Source organism: Canis lupus, chromosome 16 (genome assembly GCF_003254725.2).
Source record: "Canis lupus dingo isolate Sandy chromosome 16, ASM325472v2, whole genome shotgun sequence".
NCBI lineage: Eukaryota > Metazoa > Chordata > Mammalia > Carnivora > Canidae > Canis > Canis lupus.
Window position 1 is genome coordinate 26,731,887 of NC_064258.1, and position 6,855 is coordinate 26,738,741.

A 6,855-nucleotide genomic window follows, 5' to 3' on the forward strand; every position below is an offset into this window, starting at 1 on the left:
ACTAAATAGTGAAATGATTGGATCATACGGTAATTCTATTTTATTCTTTTAAAAAGTCTTCATACCATCTTCTACAGTGTCTACACCAATTTGCAATTCCAACAACAGTGCACAAGGGTTCTTTTTTCTCCACATCCTCTCCAACACTTGTTATATCTTATCTTTTTTATTTTAGCTATTCTGACAGGTATAAGGTGATATCTCATTGTGCTTTTGATTTACATTTCCCTGATTATTAGTGATGTTGAGTATCTTTTCATATGTCTGTTGGCCATCAGTATGACTTTTTTGGACAAATGCTGTTCATTTCTTCTGACCGTTTTAATTGGATAATTTGGTTTTTAGTGTTGGGTCGTGTAAGTTCTTTATATATTTTGGATACTAACTCCTATCAAATATATCACTGGTAAACATCTTCCCATTCAGTAGGTTGCCTTTTTGTTTTGTTGAATGTTTCCTTTGTTGTGCTAAAGCTTTTTATTTTTCAAAAAAACTGTATAAGAATGCATCATGAATCAAATTTAGAATATCAGAACACAAAACATTGTTAAAACATCAAATACAGCATGCTACTGAAAATCATTCAAGATGAAATATATTAAAACCTAAACCTTCAGAATATTAAAGAGTGAAAAATGGCCACTTTTTGTAAACTAGAACATTCATTGCAAATATTTCTCTCTTACTAAAAATACAAACTATGGAGACATTTAATTAAATTTGCTATCTCTCATTTGAAAAGTAAAATTCAGATATCTTTAACATTCTTAATTTTATCAGAAGAATCTTTCCCATAAGAAATGATATTTTTATCTATAGATCATTGCCCATTTCTATACTCTTTATTTCTATTTATTTTTCAAATCAGAAAGTTTATGTCTATGTCTTGTTAACATTTACATTTCTTGGGGCACTTGGGTGGCTCAGTCACTTAAGTGTCTGCCTTTGGTTCAGATCAAGATCCCAGAGTCCTGGGATCAAGCCTCACATTGGGCTCTCTGCTCAGTGGGGAGCCTGCTTCTCCCACTCCTTCTCTGCTATCCCTGTTTGTGCTCAATAAATAAATAAATAAATAAATAAATAAATATCTTTTAAAATATTTTTAATAGGTTACATTTCTCTAAAATATTTCTTTTTTGAGTACAGTTGACACACAATGTTACTTTACATTATGCTATGGTCATCACAAGTGTAGTTACTATCTGATCCAATTCATTGTTATTACAATATCATTGATTATATTCTTCATGCTGTGCCTTTTATTCCCATGAGATATTCATTCCACAACTAGAAGCCTGTATCTCTCATTTGCCTTCACCCATTTTGCCCCCCTCCAAAAGCTTTTTGTTTTATTATAGTCCCAATTGTTTATTTTTGCTTTTGTTTTCCTTGCCTCAGGAGACATATCTAGAAAAATATTGCTATGCTGATATCAGAGAAATTACTGCCTGTGTTCTCTTCTAAGATGTTTATTGTTTCAGATCTTGTATTTGGGTCTTTAATCCATTTTGAGTTTATTTTTGTGTATGGCGTGAAAAAGTGGTTCAGTTTCATTCTTTTACGGTAGCTGTCTAGTTTTCCCAACATTTATTGAAGAAACTTTTTCTCATTGTTTATTCTTGCATTCTCTGTTATAAATTAACTGATTATATGTCCATGGGTTTATTTCTGGACTCCAGTCTGCTTCATTGATTTTTGTGCCCATACCATACTGTTTTGATTACCACAATTTTGTAGTATATCTTGAAATCTGGAATTGTGATTCCCTCAGCCTTGTTTTATTATCAATATTGATTTGGATATGTATGGTCTTGGGTGCTTCCATAAAAATTTTAGTATTTTGTCTAGTTTTTTATCTCACATCTTCTTTACTTATTCATCACTTGGTGGACATCAGTCCATGATTTGGCTATTCTAGATAATGATTATAAACATTAGGGTGCATGTTTCCCTTAGAATAGTACTTTTGCATTCTTTTGGTAAATACATAGTACTGTGATTGCTGGATCATAGGGTAGTTTAACTTTTTGAGGAAGCTCCATACAGTTTTCCAGAATGGCTGTCCCATTCTGCATTCCCACCAACACTGTAAAAGCATTCCCCTTTCTCCATGTCCTCACCAAAACTTCTTGTTTTTTTGTGTTGTTAATTTTAGCTACAGCTCTTTAATATTTCTTATAAGACTTGTTTAATGGTGACAAACTCATTTATCTTTTATTTTTCTGGGAAAGTCTTTATCTAAATTAAAATAACCTGGTAGAGTATTCTTGGTGGTAGGTTCTTTTTCCCTTTCAGCACTTTGAATGTATCATGTCACTTCCTCCTGGCCCACAGTTTTTGCTGAAAAGTCAGCCGATACACTTAAAGATTTTCACCAGTAGGTAATTTTTTGTTTCTCTCTTGCTGCATTTAAATTTTTCTCATCTTCAAACAATTTAATTATTATGTATGTGGTGTGGATCTTCTTGGGTCCATCTTATTTGGAACTTTCTTGGACCTGGATGTCTATTTCTTCCTAGGTTGAGGGAGTTTTCAGCAATTATTTCTTTTCTTTATTTTTAAATAAGTTTTAATTTAAATTCTAGTTAGTGAACATACACAGTAATATTATTTTCAGGTCTATGCAATACAGTAAATCAACATTTCCATACAACATCTAGTACCCATCACAAGAAATACACTCCTTGATATCTACCACCTATTTCAACTGTCCCCCATCCATCTGCACTCTGGTAACAATCAGTCTGTTTTCTAAAGTTAGAGTCTGTTTCTTGGTTGACTTCTCTCTCTTTTTTCCTATGATTATTTGTTTCATTTTTAAATTTCACATGTGAGTAAAATCATATGGTATTTATCTTTCCCTTAATGACATATTTTCCTTAGCATAATACTTTCTAGCTCCATACAGATCATTGCAAATGGAAAAATTTCATTCTTATTTTATGTCTGAGTAATATTCCGTTGTATGTATATAGCACCTCTCCTTATCTACTCATCAATGGACATTTTGTCTGTTTCCATAATTTGGCTATTATAGATAATGTTGCTATAAAATATCAGGGTCCATGTATCCTTCAACTTAGTGTTTTTGTATTCTTTGGGTAAATACCTAGTAGTGCAATTGCTGGATCATATGGTAGTTCTAAGTTTGAGGAGCCTCCATACTGTTTTCCAGAGTAGCTGCACCAGTTTGCATTCCCACCAACAGTGTAAGTTTCCCTTTCCCTGCATCTTCACCAACACCTATTCTTTCCTGTGCTGTTGAATTCAGCCATTTTGACAGGTGTGAGGTGATATCTCATTGTGGTTTTGATTTGAATTTCCTTGATGATAAATGATGTTGAGCATCTTTTCATCTGTCTGTTAGTCAACTGTATGTCTTCTTTGGAAAAAATGTCTCTTCATGTTTTCTGCCCATTTAACAGGGTTATTTGGGTTTAGGTTGTTGAATTTTCTAAGTTCTTTATAGATTTTGAATATAAACCCTTCATCAGATACATTATTTGCTAATATTTTCTCCCATTCTGTAGGTTGCTTTATAGTTTTTTGATAGATTCCTTCTCTGTGCATAAGCTTTTTTTATTCTGATGAAATACTAATAGTTCCTTTTTGCTTTTGTTTCTCTTGCTTCAGAAGAAATATATAGACATTTCTAAGGCAAATGTCAGAGGTTACTGCCTGTGTTCTCTAGGATTTTGATAGTTTCCTGTCTGATAATCCATTTTGAATTTATTTCTGTTTATAAGAAAGTAGTCCAATCTCATTCTTTTGCATGTTGCTTTGCAGTTTTCCCAGCACCATTTGTTGAAGAGACTGTTTATCCCACTGTATATTCATTCCTTCTTTGTTAAACATTAATTGAATTTGTAATAATGGGTTCATTTCTGAGTTTTCTAGTATATTACCTCTTTCAATAGGTTTATTCCTAGGTAACTTATGGTTTTTGGTGCAATTATAAATGGGATTGATTCCTTTATTTCTCTTTCTGATACTTCATTGTTGGTATATGAAAATACAACAGAATTCTGTACATTTGATTGTGTATCCTGAGACTACTGAATTTGTGTATCAGCTCTAGCAATTTTTTTTTAAAATTTATTTATGATAGTCACACACAGAGAGAGAGAGAGGCAGAGACACAGGCAGAGGGAGAAGCAGGCTCCATGCACCGGGAGCCCAACGTGGGATTCGATCCCGGGTCTCCAGGATCGCGCCCTGGGCCAAAGGCAGGCGCCAAACCGCTGCGCCACCCAGGGATCCCTCTAGCAATTTTTTTGATGGAGTCTTTTGGGTTTTCTATGTAGAGTATCATGTCATCTGCAATTAATGAATGTTTGACTTCTTTCTTGCTGATTTGGATTCTTTTTATATCCAAGCCTTGGACTTCCAATACTACATGGAGTAAAAGGGCTGAGAGTGGACATCCCTGTCTTGTTTGTGACTCTAGAGGAAAAATTCTCAGTTTTCCCCAATGGAGATGGTATTAGCTGTGAATTTTTCATATATGGCCATTATTATGTTGAGGTATATTCCTTCTAACCCTACTTTTGTTGAGAGTTTTTGTCATTAATAGAAGTTTTACATTGTCAAACACTTTTTCTGCATCTTTTGAAAGGATTGTATGGTTCTTATCCTTTCTTTTATTAATGTGGTGTATCATGCTGATTGATCTCCAAATATTGAACTTCTCTTGCAACCCAGAATAAATCCTACTTGATCATTTGAATATTCCTATTAATATACTGTTGGATTCAATTTGCTAATAACTTGTTGACATTTTTGGATCTATGTTCATCAGGGATATAGGTCTGTAATTTTCCTTTTTAATGGAGTCTATATATTTTTGGTATCAGGGCAATGTTGGCCTCATAGAATGAATTTTGAAGTTTTCCTTCTTTTTTTATATTTTTGTAATAGTTTGAGAAGAATAGAAATTAACTCTTCTTTAAGTGTTTGGTAGAATTTGTCAGTGAAGCTGTCTGGCCCTAGACTTTCGCTTGCTGATAGATTTTTGATTACTGATTCAATTTTTTGGAGGTTATTCGTCTTTTCAAGTATACTATTTCTTCCTGTCTCGTTTTGGTGGTTTATTTTTCTTTTTTCTAAATTTTTTTTAATTTTTATTTATTTATGATAGTCACAGAGAGAGAGAGAGAGAGAGAGAGAGGCAGAGACATAGTCAGAGGGAGAAGCAGGCTCCATGCACCGGGAGCCCGATGTGGGATTCGATCCCGGGTCTCGAGGATCGCGCCCTGGGCCAAAGGCAGGCGCCAAACCGCTGCGCCACCCAGGGATCCCTATTTTTCTTATTTTTTTTAAATAAATTTATTTTTTACTGGAGTTCAATTTGCCAACATATAGAATAACACCCAGTGCTCATCCCGTCAAGTGCCCACATCAGAGCCCTTCACCCAGTCACCCCCGCCCTATCCACCTGCCCTTCCACCACCCCTAGTTCATTTCCCAGAGTTAGGAGTCTTTATGCTCTGTCTCCCTTTCTGATATTTCCCACTCATTTTTTCTCCTTTCCCCTTTATTCCCTTTCACTATTTTTTTTATTCCCCAAATGAATGAGACCATATAATGTTTGCCCATCGCCAATTGACTTATTTCACTCAGCATAATACCCTCCAGTTCCACCCACGTCGAAGCTATTGTAGACATTGCTTCTAGGAACTTTGGGATGCGGGTGTCCCGGCGTTTCATTGCATCTGTATCTTTGGGGTAAATCCCCAACAGTGCAATTGCTGGGTCGTAGGGCAGGTCTATTTTTAACTCTTTGAGGAACCTCCACACAGTTTTCCAGAGTGGCTGCACCAGTTCACATTCCCACCAACAGTTTCCTCCCTGGTTATTGGCCTGTTCAGGTTTTGTATTTCTTCCTGTTCCAGTTTTGGTAGTTTGTGGTTTTCCAGAAATGCATCCATTTCTTCTAGATTGCCTAATTTATTGGCATATAGCTGCTCATAATATTTTTAAAATCGTTTGTATTTCCTTGGTATTGGTTGTGATCTCTCCTTTTTTATTCGTGATTTTATTAATTTGAGTCTTTTCTTTTTTGTTTTTTAATAAGGTTGGCTAATGGTTTATCTATCTTATTAATTCTTTCAAAGCACCAACTCCTGGTTTTGTTGATCTGTTCCACAGTTCTTCTGGTCTCTATTTCATTGAGTGCTGCTTGAACCTTTATTAACTCTCTTCTTCTGCTGGGTGTAAGCTTTATTTGCTGTTCTTTCTCCAGTTCCTTTAAGTGCTAGGTTAGCTTGTGTATTTGAGTTTTTTCCAATATTCTGAGGGATGCTTGTATTGTGATGTATTTCCTTCTCAGGACTGTTTTTGCTCTATTCCAAAGATTTTGAACAGTTGTATCTTCATCTCATTAGTTTCCAAGAATCTTTTTAATTCTTGTGTAATTTCCTGGTTGACCCTTTCATCTTATAGCAGGATGCTCTTTAACCTCCATGTGTTTGAATTTCTTCCAAATTTCTTCTTGTGATTTAGTTCTTGTTTCAAAGCATTATGGTCTGGAAATACACAGGGGAGAATCCCAATCTTTTGGCATCCGTTAAGACCTGATTTGTGATCCAGTATGTGGTCTATTCTGGAGAAAGTTCCATGTACACTTGAGAATAATGTATATGCAGTTGCGTTTGGATGTAAAGTTCTATAAATATATGTGAAATCCATCTAGTCCAGTCATTTAAAGCTCTTGTTTCTTTGGAGATGTTGTGCTTAGGATACCTGTCATTTGCACAAAGTGCTGTGTTGAAGTCTCCCCGTATAATTGTATTATCTAAGTATGTCTTTACTTTGGTTATTAATTGTTTGATACACTTGGCAGCTCCCACATTAGGG